This window comes from Glandiceps talaboti, chromosome 17, assembly GCF_964340395.1.
Source record: "Glandiceps talaboti chromosome 17, keGlaTala1.1, whole genome shotgun sequence".
NCBI lineage: Eukaryota > Metazoa > Hemichordata > Enteropneusta > Spengelidae > Glandiceps > Glandiceps talaboti.
In genome coordinates, this window is record NC_135565.1 from 21,812,209 (window position 1) to 21,827,208 (window position 15,000).

Genomic DNA, 15,000 nt, shown 5'->3' on the forward strand with positions numbered 1-15,000 from the left:
CAAACCTGAGAAAAATTAAATTTATGATAAAAGTAGTGGAATACCACAATATCCTGGTTGTCAGTGATTATATCTCTTGATTCATGAATGAAATATTCAAGCCTATAACCTAGTATAGATAGTCATGTATATTGATGGTTCAAATGACATTATGTGATATTTTGAACCAAGTGAACGATGTTAGTGTTTTCATAGTACTATCACTTTCTCCCGCATTACTTAAGACTCAACCACAAAGTATTCTTTGGAAATATTTTTCTTTTTTAGTTTTGACATATTTGATGGATGTGTGTGTTGAAATAGATCAAACTTATCTATAAGAAATGTATTACATGAATAAATGTACAATGTGATGAAATATATATGAATTGAAAGTAACAACATTGTGAAAGAGAACAGTGCTTTGGTGAAATATATGAAAGTATCGGCATTGTGAAAGAGAACAGTGCTTTGGTGAAATATATGAAAGTATCGGCATTGTAAAACAGAACAGTGCTTTGGTGAAATATATGAAAGTATCAACATTGTGAAACAGAACAGTGCTTTGGTGAAATATATGAAAGTATCGACATTGTGAAAGAGAACAGTGCTTTGGTGAAATATATGAAATTATCAACATTGTGAAACAGAACAGTGCTTTGGTGAAATATATGAAAGTAACGACACTGTGAAACAGAACAGTGCTTTGGTAAAATATATGAAAGTAACGGCATTGTAAAACAGAACAGTGCTTTGGTAAAATATATGAAAGTATCAACATTGTAAAACAGAACAGTGCTTTGGTGAAATATATGAAAGTATCGACATTGTGAAACAGAACAGTGCTTTGGTGAAATATATGAAAGTATCGACATTGTGCTTTGGTGAACTAGAGTACAATGACATTGAGGGTGTTGTCCATAGTATTACAGTAGTTCTATTGTTATCAAGATGTACTTAAACATAGCCTTATACAATAGACTGCTTGTAATAGCACACCATAATTACATGCTACATCCCTGCTAAGACTAGCAACAATAGTATGTGATATGGGACGGAGCTTTGATTGACAGCTGCTACAATAGCACAGACACAATGCCTTCTACACAATAATCACACACCCTGGGTAGCCAATCACAAAAATGCACCCCTGGGGAAAATGGTGACAATTGGACCAAAATGATTGACAGTTGATAACAATTACCTTTTGAAAGCATAACAAACAATGACTGATTGTCGATTAGACAATGGCTCTTTATACTTCCAAGGCACAATGGGAGGGAATTGTTGTTTACCATGGTGTTACCTAGTTAGTTCTACAGGTACACTCTCCTATTTGAATACAATAGTTTGAGGTGGTAGCTCCATAGTTTGTGTATTGAGCTTTGTACATGTATTGTCTACCAGTATAGGTTGATAGAAACGCTGGTAACTTGGATTTTACATGTATACATAGTTCATATTGGCACCGTCATCCACAGTTTCTGAGTTTGGTAAGTTGTGTATATTATATATGTTTTAATGCTGTTCTGTCAAAGATAGTAAGTTGATGTTGATGTTGGATGAACTCTCCCAGGCTACTGATTATCTAAGTGAATCAATCCACCTAAAGTATGTATCATTTGTTGGCATCCATTAGGAAACTAAACAGCACCAGATTTTTCTACTAATATTACCATGATCCACTTTCAAAACTTTTGACTAAGATATATTTGACAGGATTCATTGTTTTTTGTTATTCAGTAACTCGTCCATAACCATGGCGATGTTTTAACTATACTCTCCATGTTTGACCAGTTTTCACCCTCATTGTTGGAGTCCTGGGTTTCTGATGAATGTTGTATCTCAACTGTAGTTTAGCCTCTCTCCATAACCATGACAATGTCTCAACTGTAGTTCAGCCTCTCTCCATAACGATGACAGTGTCTCAACTGTAGTTTAGCCTCTCTTCATAACCATGACAGTGTCTCAACTGTAGTTCAGCCTCTCTTCATAACTATGACAGTGTCTCAACTGTAGTTTAGCCTCTCTTCATAACGATGACAGTGTCTCAACTGTAGTTCTGCCTCTCTCCATAACCATGACAGTGTCTCAACTGTAGTTCAGCCTCTCTCCATAACCATGACAGTGTCTCAACTGTAGTTCTGCCTCTCTCCATAACCATGACAGTGTCTCAACTGTAGTTCAGCCTCTCTCCATAACCATGACAGTGTCTCAACTGTAGTTCTGCCTCTCTCCATAACCATGACAGTCTCAACTGTAGTTCAGCCTCTCTTCATAACGATGACAGTGTCTCAACTGTAGTTCAGCCTCTCTCCATAACGATGACAGTGTCTCAACTGTAGTTCAGCCTCTCTCCATAACCATGACAGTGTCTCAACTGTAGTTCAGCCTCTCTCCATAACGATGACAGTGTCTCAACTGTAGTTCAGCCTCTCTCCATAACCATGACAGTGTCTCAACTGTAGTTCAGCCTCTCTCCATAACCATGACAGTGTCTCAACTGTAGTTCTGCCTCTCTCCATAACCATGACAGTGTCTCAACTGTAGTTCTGCCTCTCTCCATAACCATGACAGTTTCTCAACTGTAGTTCAGCCGCTCTCCATAACCATGACAGTGTCTCAACTGTAGTTCAGCCTCTCTCCATAACCATGACAGTGTCTCAACTGTAGTTCAGCCTCTCTCCATAACCATGACAGTGTCTCAACTGTAGTTCAGCCTCTCTCCATAACCATGACAGTGTCTCAACTGTAGTTCAGCCTCTCTCCATAACCATGACAGTGTCTCAACTGTAGTTCTGCCTCTCTCCATAACCATGACAGTGTCTCAACTGTAGTTCAGCCTCTCTTCATAACGATGACAGTGTCTCAACTGTAGTTTAGCCTCTCTCCATAACCATGACAGTGTCTCAACTGTAGTTCAGCCTCTCTCCATAACCATGACAGTGTCTCAACTGTAGTTCTGCCTCTCTTCATAACCATGACAGTGTCTCAACTGTGCTCTGCGGCAAATTTGAGCGTTCATCCTCACAATAATTATGTAAATTTTACCTGTTTATCCTCCAGCTCTCACCCTGTTTGTTTTATAACTAGTACAATGTATGTATATCTAATTTCCATTTTAATCAACAATTCTATATCATGAATAATAATTTGTCAATCAACTGTGTTGTGCAAATGAAGGTAAAAGAAACCAGTATGTTTTGAAAAGTAAAGAGTTTACAGTAGAGGTTACCTGGTAGTAAGGGGAGATATGAGATTAATTGAAATATATAAACATACAACACATTGTATTAGTATACTAAACAAAAGATATGATCAACTGAGGGTGAAGGAGGTTTTTATCCCCAGTAACAGTTTGGGGATAAAAAGTCCTTCAGCTGTAAAAGATACCAGTTATTTTTTTTAGATTTTTAGATTTAAACTAAACAGTTTAGAGAGTATGCAGTAAGGTTAGATATATAATTAATTGAAGTGAAGTAATCCAAAACAACACATTTTTATTAGTAATCGACAATTATGTATTTTTAGTAATTGTTTGTTAGTGAACTGTGATAATGAAGTGTATAATCTTCTTGTGAATATTGTGATTATTATCAGTGTAGCTTACCATAGTTGGTGGACGGTCTATCAGCTTACCTACAAACTTTTGGCATATTACCAAATACCCTGGTATGGCAGAAACTGAATAATTTTAATGAATTTTCACAAATTTGTCTTATAATCATAATACATTATGATTATGATTAATGTTGCTTTCATATGACATCATGGCTTGGGTACATTACTAGATATTATGACAGAAAAAATAAAAAAATAACTTTTTAGTGTTTGATGTTTATGTAAAATATATATCAACGTGGCTGCCACGTATATCATGGTTTTTTTTTGGCAAGATACCAGATACTATTATCACCTAGATACAACATTGTATTGTCCTATGCCTTACTAGCATAGCAAGGCAACATGTCAAAAGTCAACCAACCAACAGATCAGGATTGTAAAAATACTATGTGTGTATGTACAGTAGATACAGTAAGTAGGCATGTGTGTTTGTGCATGAATGTTTCACAGTTTGTGTGCATGCATGTGTATGTATGTGTTTGTGTATGTGTGTCTGTTTGTTTGTTTGTTTGTTTGTTTGTTTATTTTTGTAAATGTATGTATGTATGTACATGTAAATGTACAAAATGTATGTAGTATGTATGTATGTGTGTGTATGTATACATGTATGTAGTATGTATGTATATGTATGTATGTATGTATGTATGTATGTGTGTGTGTGTGTGTATGTATGTGTGTGTGTGTGTGTGTGTATGTATGTATGTATGTATGTGTGTGTATGTATGTATGTATGTATGTATGTATGTGTGTGTATGTATTTATATATATATATATACTATGTACATATGATTGTATCAATATAAGATTGATAAAAAATGAACAAATTTAATTTTTAATCTTTTTGTTCAGTTATTATCATCACTAAAGTACAATAATATTATATTTTTCAAATAATTATGAAAAAAAATAACAAATTTTTTCTTTATGATCTTTCCATTTTGTAAGGATTAATTTTCAAATCAAAAGAAAATTTAATATTTTTTTGGGATTTCTTGACAGTGAAAATCCTCAGATTCCTGTAGATTTTAGTTAACTAGTATATGACAAGTGATATTTATGGAGATTTGAGGGAAAGCTAATAATAGTATTCATATTTGATATCCTGTCGTGACACAATTTGATATTAAAGTCAGTGAAATGAATGTTGATGTGAAAATGCATTTCTTATAGGTGTAGTTTTATTCGATCTAATGCTTGACTTTAAAGTGGTATGTCATTCAGTGAGACTAACCACCTGAGCAGACATTTACACCTCATTTATGCATTATAGCTTGTAAAGTATACATATTGATATGTGTGTACACCTCACATAGCAATATTCCTGGTTTTCCCATTGATCCATGGATATGTGTGTACACCTCACATAGCCATATTCCTGGTTTTCCTATTGATCCATGGATATGTATGTACACCTCACATAGCAATATTCCTGGTTTTCCCATTGATCCATGGATATGTGTGTACACCTCACATAGCCATATTCCTGGTTTTCCCATTGATCCATGGATATGTGTGTACACCTCACATAGCCATATTCCTGGTTTTCCCATTGATCCATGGATATGTGTGTACACCTCACATAGCCATATTCCTGGTTTTCCTATTGATACATGGATATGTGTGTACACCTCACATAGCCATATTCCTGGTTTTCCTATTGATACATGGATATGTGTGGTCATCTCATGTGACCATATCCTAGGTTTCCCACTGTGTATACCTCATTTCCAACTGTGACTAAGAATGTGTCTGTACATCTCACATAACTGTATCCATGGATACATGTACACATCTAATATGGCCGTTCCTTGTCTCCTTTTGTATCCATGGATACACATCTAATATGGCCGTGGATTTAAATCATCAGAAGAGTTAGACCAAACATCTCTGTATGTATGTATGTATGTATGTTTAAAATACAAAAGATACATTGCCAATTCTAATTTATACCTTCCAATCAAATCTCCCCACCCCTACCTCCTCTCGATTAGTATTGATACCATTTAGAAACAATGTTAGAGGATGGATTGGGACACATACATACTGGCACATGTACTGACTATTTACTTGTCAGATGTCAGTATCAAAAAAAAAGTTGTGATGGAAGTTTAATTTGTATAAAGAAAAGGCAATCTGATTAAAATCTGATGTGGTGAAAGTTGCTAGATGTCTTTATTTACCTCTATTTCCATTGTTTTGTGTCAAATGCTGCGATTACCCTGAACAAAACAAATGACACAAAATGATGGAAATAGAGGTAAATAAAGACATCTAGCCACTTTCACCACATCAGATTGAAAGAATTTGGGGTAGTGTGACACAGATTACATAGAACATGTGTCGTAGTTGTCATTACTGTATATCCTGTCACTTCCAGTAGACAGTCAGTGTACTATGAACTGTTGTCATTACTAGTTGATAAGTAAACAATGTATGTAATAGTATGATGTAGTAGCAAATAGTTGACCTTTGAACTCCACACCAGATTATTTACTCCTATGACTTCTTTTCTCATTCTTTTCATTCTCTTCATCTGATCTATTTCGGTAGCACATTTGACAAGAATGTATCACTGGATTGACTCCACAATAGGTGACGTGTTTATTGTCAAGCTAGGGAGTTAGGGTTAGGATAGGAATGGGGTTAGACTCCCTAGTTTAGTGGTATATATGACAATCCCTGGATTGTATGTGCAATAGATGACATGTTTGTTGAGGGTTAGACTCTCTAGTCTAATCCTTGTTTGTTTCATCTGCAAGGAGTGGACACTGCTCTACATTTGGCCAAAATATTTTGATGATTATAGATAATATAAAAACTGGTGATAGTCTATGAATAGACTAGAATAGAATAGAATAGAATAGAATAGAAACTTTATTGCATCCGTCAAGAAAACTACATTTCTTCATTGGATTTTCTGCAATATAAAGTATTTGGTGCTAAAACAAACTAGTAAATATATGAACTACAGTAATAATAGTTAACAAAAACAACAACAACAACAACAACAACAATAAGGTAAACACAGGGTTGCATCATAACATCTAGTATACAATGCCAGTAGTTTATGAATAGACTTGGTCTGTGTCTGCTATGGTTTAAGAATTTATGGAAAAATGTTCCAGAGACTTGCCTACTAACCATATCTGACTTGACATGACTTAACAGCCTAAAAATTAAATGTACACGTAGGTGTAAACAAGTTTAATTCTTTCTTTCTCCTAGGATAAGGAAAAATGAAAGTTGGCATTATTTATATGTATATTATGTACATATGATTGTATCAATATAAAATTGATAAAAAGTGAACAATTTTAATTTTCATTCTTTTTGTTAAATTATTCTAATTTCTAGGCAGCAGTTCTTTTTGTTCCGGTGTGTGATATTTTTCAATCCAGACAGCCAAGTTTCTGGGCTACCATTTCAGGTACTCGAAGAATTGCCTCCTGACTCCCCCTACATGTATGTGCATGTCTTGTCAGCTGTTGGCATATTTAGTGGGCAGACAGTCAGTTGTAACACATTTAGTGCATAACCGTCAACTGAATGAGTGATATATGATCACATAATGACTTCCCAAACCACAAGGTTAACTTAGGACAAACCACTGATATAATTAGACCAGCTACATTTCCATATTTACAAACTTAACAGCTGATAGTGTAATAGGGATTCCCTTCCTCCTATGCCTGAGGCAGTGTGTGTGTCTCAATGGAATCTCCATTCATCATTACACAGTGAACTAATATGTCCCTGGAGGGTGAACAGTTTTGAATCATTTTGTAGTCTCTTGATAACTTTAGAAAAAGATGTTGTGATATTGGTGTCATGAAATATAACTGTAAATGAGACGAAGGAAAGGGGTTATATTACACTGGATAAAATACCATTTGATTATAGACATTCCCGTCTGTTATTAGGCAGTTATTAGGAGGATATCAATTCTTGCAGCTATGAAATATATTCACAGATTGTTTTGTGTATCAATGTACAACAGTAGCTCAGTTCATGCAGGGCAGACCAAAAAATAACCTGACCTAAAGCGCAGTTCATGCGCGCCAGGCAAAAAATAACCAGAAAATAATATAAAACAGTTGCTTAGTTCATATGAGGTGAGAAGTAAGAATTAATCAAACATGTTTGATAAAATATTAAACATTAGCTCAGTTCATACAGGCTACATGTAAAGAAATAATCAAACACAGACAATAGTTTAGGGCATATCTGTAGACGCACACACACACACACCCACCCCACCCCACCCTACGCACACATTCACACAAAAAAAAAATCATATGTAAAATAAAGCAGCAGCTCAGAGCTTGCGAACTTAAAGAATCAGAACTAAGAACTCCAGTTAGGGGAACCCTTACCCATGACCCAAATTAAACAGAAATGAAAACAGCAGCTCAGAGGTTGTGAACTAAGAATCAGAACTAAGAACTCCAGTCAGGGTAACCCTTACCCATGACCCAAATTAAACAGAAATGAAAACAGCAGCTCAGAGGTTGTGAACTAAGAATCAGAACTAAGAACTCCAGTTAGGGGAACCCTTACCCATGACCCAAATTATATTAAACAGAAATGGAAACAGTTGCTCAGTCCACATGCTACTCGGGGGGTGGGTGGATGGGGATGTCAAGTTAGTCACCTGACTGTACCATGGGTTCACCTATAATTAAGAAAATCACTCTCTGTTAACTTATTGATAATGTTTAGTCTTTGTTCTATAAAATCACTCCTAATCAAAGAGGTCAACATGTCTCTTAATTCCATCATTTCCTGATGAAAATGTTATTTCAAATGTAATAAAGACAAAACAAGACTAAACGTAACAACATAAGCGAGGTCTTGTCGTGCAATGCTTCTTGGAACCAGAAAATCGACTATTGTGATGTTGTTCAGTGATAAATTATTGGGTTTTTTTTAATGAATTAAGTATGAACTGCCCAGTGTTTTTGGTTTAAGGATGTTAAACAGGTAGAATCTGAAATGAATTCCCCTGTCATTTTACCAACATTCCCTACCAAAATTATGGTATAATGGAGAGGCAACTTATAATGCCTGTTTTACCTTATCCCCCCCCCCCCCCTGCTATATTACCGGAGCTCCCCAACCTTTGCAAAAACACAGATTCTCCACCTCCAGACTCCATGTTGTACATACATCACTACAGTATCCATTAACCTGAGTACCATGTTTTCATAAATATTTGAATATTTTTATTATGATAACTAATAAATAATTTGACAAATAAAAAGACTACTTCATACCATATGTTACATTATAACCTTTTGTGCACACAAGGTATACCAACAATAATATGCAAATGATTGTATTATGTATGTAGATTTATTCATTTATTCATTAACTCACATCCTACATATATTTAGTGTGTTAATTTCTCTATACATAGTTTGTATTAAGTGTACTGGTTGTGTTGGATTGATCCAGCCACTATGGTTTCTATACTGTCAGTATAGACTTACAGCTAAAATGATGTAGGCTTGGTGTTTCACTCATGCAACATGACATTTATTACACACCCTCAGACAACCTCTAATGCAAAAGAAATGATTATAAAGGTGCCGTGCACGGTGGGGATATAGAAGTAGTTAAGTTGAAATGTTGATTATCAGTTAGAAAATAAACAATTGCAGCCATTAAAATCATCAAGTCCATGTATAATGTTTTCATTAGAAGCCTGTTTCTACTGCACTGTTAAAGAATGTCATGTTCAATATGATTGGGCAAAGGATCCTACTGTGTTTATTGTGTCTCTGTTATTGTTAGTCTAGAGTTGAAATATGTCTATCTTTGTGTAAAAAATGTAATCTTCCATGAGTGAAACACCAAGCCTACATCATTTTAGCTGTAATGTTCCTGAGTGAAACACCAAGCCTACATCATTTTAGCTATACCAAGACACAGATCAACTTATCACATATTGTAATAGAGGTCAGATGAATTTATAAACCAGAAAAAAATTAATTTCTTTCTGACAAGAGGTTGTTTCTTTTGAGTGTCAACAGTAGATTCAAATGATAACCTGGTAATATGTATTTTTAGCCCCAAACAGATACATAAATTTCCATATAAAGGAAATAATCTTACCAATAAACTAAGTTATTTAGATATAATTAGCATACATGTATTTACATATAATTACCATATACTCATTTACATGTGATTAGCATACATCCATTTTCATATGATTAGCATACACTTATTTACATACAATTAGCATAGACATTTACATATGATTACCATATATTCATTTACATATGATTAGCATACACTTATTTACATATAATTAGCATATCAACACATATTTACATATAATAAAGCATATATTACCATCTCATTTACCAATATTAACATACTGTCCTTATTTCTATCAAATAAAAGTAAACGCTTTATGTTATTTACAAAATTATAATATTTTAGAAAATAGCATACAAAATTTAAACATATAAAAAGTGCTTTGTTGGTCAAATTGATTAAATAATTTTCTTGTGAGTGAACACAAATGTTTGGGGAACGGTACATTTTGGTGGTGACTTGTGTGTCTTACTGGTATGTCAAATTGGACACACTGTGACCTGGTATATATTATAAACCCATCCCACATGGAAATAACATTTGGCACATCAAATTGGCACACTCTGACCCAGTACATGTTAAACCCATCATGGAAAGGACATTGGCATATCAAATTGGCTAAAACGGCACCCTACTTTTTCAAAACCTATGAAAGTTTTTAATTGGCCTTCTACGAAATCAGTTAATTAGAATCAAGTGTGTTATTTTCAAGATTGAATGGACAAAGGTCTTTTGTGTTCTCTCCACAATGATGACAACGTAATCTTTATAGAATCCATTTCCTCTGCTTCTATATTTATAGCTGGTATTTCTATTTTTATAACAATCGTAATTAATAACATTTACGATAATAATAGTTTGATTTCCATAGCAACCAGAAATGTAAACTTGAATATGTACTGTATATTAATAGAGTAAGTGTCTCAGAAATTAAAATCTTCAATTTTAGCTGTTATTTAGTGAAAATCAAGAAAATAAATCAGTGGTCACAATCAATACAAATTTTAGACAGAAAGGTCAAAATAATATCAACCATTTAGAATCCAATATATGAGTCATCTAATATTGTGTTTAGTCTACGGAAGATAAAAAGGAATATTTTGATTTCCTTAAAAGTAAGACAGTAGTCTACACGTAGGTCGTCCTACCTGAGGCAGTCCCAAGTCCTACCTGAGGTAGGATAGATTTGTGTCCACACATAGGAAGGTTACAGCGTAGATGTTGCGCGTTCCGTCATGAATAGTACATAGGATGAAGTCAGGAGGGTTTCAGGAAACCTCTAAAAGGTGTCCTAAGTCAGGAGGACAGTTTCAGGACAGGTTCAGGATGAGTTTGCATCTACACAGGCTTCAAATCCTACCTAGTGCCATGTAGGTGGGGCTAATGAAACACCCCCCCCCCCCCCCTTAAATTTCTTACATTATGTCAAAAGGACCAGCAACAAGCTTCCATATAGTAATGATTGGAGATATTTCAAGAACTTTTGTATTTACAGAATTGTCCCTGAGGGGTTTTATGTGTTAATAATGTAAAGACACAGGTCTGTAAGTGACCTGACAACTGAAAAACACTGACTAAGTCACTATAACTCTACTTGCTTGAAATAACCTTTCTCTATTCTTGGAAATATGCCATTATAGACTGCAAACAGGAAATTGAGAATACAGCACCCTCGCTCAAATTGGGGCATCATCACCTCATAGTACCGTTTCTTAAGAGCTTTGTCCCTTGGTATTCTGTAGAAGTGTACATCTGGGATGTTTTTCGTATTGTTCAGACATTGAGGAAAGCAGCAGTGTTCTATGATTAACCAAGTAACCTATACCATATATACCCCCAAGGTACACACAGACAGGAAGTAGAGCACCACTATGGCAAACTTTAGAAGGGCTTATTACACCAAACCACTAATATAGAAGAAGTTGGCCATTCCTTTGACCTGTTCATGCATCATTGACTGTACCATATACACCGGCTTGATGTCCATGTGTAAACAATAAAATGCTAATGTGTTGGAAAACGACAACAGGTAGTCACGGGATTGAGCATTCCAAAAATGAAATGAACACAAATTGTGCCCCAAGTCCATGGACCCCTGGTCCTGCCTACAACTTTGATTAATTTATCCATTGTCAATGCAAGATTGTCCCTCAGAAAGTTTGGACCAGTATCTTGTACATTTTCTAGTAACACAGATATCTGAGGAGAGAAAGGACTGAACGGAGGATCAAGTTATCTGGTTTCATTTACTGACATCTAGGTCTTTGTTCCATTTATTCATCAAATCACAACTCTGTAAAAAAAAATATACATACATGTATGACGTAGCCTGGGTTTCCAATTTATGACAAGTTCTTGTAGGTATGTGTAGGAACAGAAACTGACAAAATAATTGTAGTGGATTTTCCTTGGTTGTGACATAACTGTGTAGCTTAGTTTCATTACAAGAATTTATTCTTATCTGTGTCTATATTGTTTTGTATCAATAGTCTTATTAAGCAGTAAATGTTTCACTTCCTTGTTTATCTGCTATTGTGTCTATGTTATACCGAGTGATGTTGAGATCATTTCCTGGTTACAATGTTACAAAAGCTCTACAGACGAACATCATTTGTTTAGGATCAAAAACCCCTCCCCACTCCCTCTAAACGAATGCTCACAAGTGCGACATTCAATGTTTATATACATGTATGATGTAAACTATGATGACAACTCTCGCAATCACACCACTATGATTGATGTAATGTAAAAATATGACTGTAAACACATTAAAATACTACCAGAAACCCAGCACCATATTTCACATCTATTAGAAGTAAATTTTTATCAACTTATCAACATCTTAGTTAAATACAAAAGCTGTTATCATAGAAGGAGTGAAACTTTTGTGAAATTTGGTTAGGAGTGCGAAAATAAAGTTCAGCAATCGCATTGATGCCAGACCCCTCCCCCCCCCCTCCCCTCTAAACGAATGAAGTTCACTTATTGTGCTTGTGTAACATTGTGCAATCATCCCTAACGGTCTAGAAAAGAAATGAGTATCCTAAGTATATGCAGTCAGTGTGTCTACACAAATAATACTATCAATAATCTTTTGTTAGACTTTACAAACTACAGGAACACAAGGGGGAAATCTGATAAAACTTGTATAGATTTTTTAATGTCTTTATAAGTTATATAGCCACTTTGCACATTTCTATACATTGGTATGGACTTGATATTTCTGAACAAAAATTTACGTTTCTTAATTAGGCCTAAATAATATTGTTTGATTCTTTTTACCCGACCCCACCTAGTTTTTCACTGCTGACCCTAAACTTTTTTTACGTATTTGAGCAAAATAATTATAAAATCGCAAGAATTGTGATGTCTCGCAAGAAGTAGTGGATGCGAAAACTAGACAATATTAAACTGTTCTTCCATTCTGCAATGGCTGTACATCTGATGAGAAGAAACCAATAATACAGAGACCATATGGTAAACAATGAAAATATATAACTACCTGAACTAGATACTCGCATGTATGAAAAAAAAAATACTTCAAAAAAATTAAATAAAAAATCTACCTACCCCACCTATTCTAAAATTGAGTGTAATCGAAACCACACAGTTATTTTTTTGTTAAGCCTCACTTGTCCTACACAGAACTCAACCATGAGGTCAGCAGCTCTCTACGAGTTAAGTGTGGGTCATTGTACAGAATAGGAATAAATCGATGGAAAAATACACCAAAAGTTGACAACCCTTGCAATTGTGTGGTTCTAAAACAGACCTTTCTTGTATTTTCCACTTCAAAGCTTTCTTTGTTTGTTAGTTTTCAAATGTACAACCTTAAGAGAAAGTTTTTATTGATGTGGAAACAGTAAAGGTGACAAAGTAAACATTGACACAGGGTAACTTTAATGAGTGTATGTGCAGTGTTTTGTTAATCATGTTGTAAAATATACTATAGTAGGTAATATGGGAGAAAATCACCAGAAAGTTCATAATATGTCTGAATAAAATATCTCAAGAAGCTCTCTTTCAAATTGTGAAGAACGTCTTGAGATAGTAACACCAAGGCAAGTCTCAGGGTGTAGAGACCTCCTTGAAATAATAACACCAAGACAAGTCTCTGGGTGTAGAGAGCTTCTTGAGATAGTAACACCAAGACAAGACTCTGGATGTGAAGAACGTCTTGAGATAGTAACACCAAGACAAGACTCTGGATGTGAAGAACGTCTTGAGATAGTAACACCAAGACAAGTCTCTGGATGTGAAGAATGTCTTGAGATAGTAACACCAAGACAAGTCTCTGGGTGTAGAGACCTCCTTGAAATAATAACACCAAGACAAGTCTCTGGGTGTAGAGAGCTTCTTGAGATAGTAACACCAAGACAAGTCTCTCGATGTGAAGAACGTCTTGAGATAGTAACACCAAGACAAGTCTCTGGATGTGAAGAACATCTTGAGATAGTAACACCAAGACAAGTCTCTGGATATGACGAACATCAGGAGATAGTAACACCAAGACAAGTCTCTGGATGTGAAGAACGTCTTGAGATAGTAACACCAAGACAAGTCTCTGGGTGTAGAGAGCTTCTTGAGATAGTAACACCAAGACAAGTCTCTGGATGTGAAGAACGTCTTGAGATAGTAACACCAAGACAAGACTCTGGATGTGAAGAACGTCTTGAGATAGTAACACCAAGACAAGTCTCTGGATATGAAGAACTTCTTGAATTAGTAATACCAAGACAAGTCTCTGGATGTGAAGAACGTCTTGAGATAGTAACACCAAAACAAGCCTTGAATTGCATCAGTAACTATACTGTGAATTTATATGTTAATCATCTATAGAGTCTAATTACAGGATAAGAAAACAATGCTTCACCATTCAGAACAAAAATACTGTAATGTGATGGCTACCCATGTGACATATCATGTAACAAATTGGTTAGCTCATCACTTGTGAAAGGTTACATTAACGAATTGGTCAGATGATAACATGTGAAGGGTTACAGCAACGAATTGGTCAGATGATAACATGCAAAGGGTTACAGCAACGAATTGGTCAGGTGATCACTTGTGCAGGGTTACAGCAACGAATTGGTCAGATGATAACATGTGAAGGGTTACAGCAACGAATTGGTCAGATGATCACTAATTGTGAAGGGTTACAGCAACGAATTGGTCAGGTGATAACATGTGCAGGGTTACAGCAACGAATTGGTCAGATGATAACATGCGAAGGGTTACAGCAACGAATTGGTCAGGTGATCACTTGTGCAGGGTTACATCAACAAATTGGTCAGC

General features: G+C 35.3%; 1 protein-coding gene across 1 annotated transcript in view; it reads left to right on the forward strand.

Moving 5' to 3' along the window:
* Positions 1-1,344: 1,344 nt before the first annotated feature.
* Positions 1,345-15,000, forward strand: part of LOC144448455 (transcription factor Sox-6-like) — a 42,534-nt gene continuing 28,878 nt past the window's right edge. The window contains exon 1 of the mRNA XM_078138707.1: positions 1,345-1,472. The gene's annotated coding sequence lies outside the window, so the exon portion shown is untranslated. The remainder of the gene's footprint in view (positions 1,473-15,000) is intronic.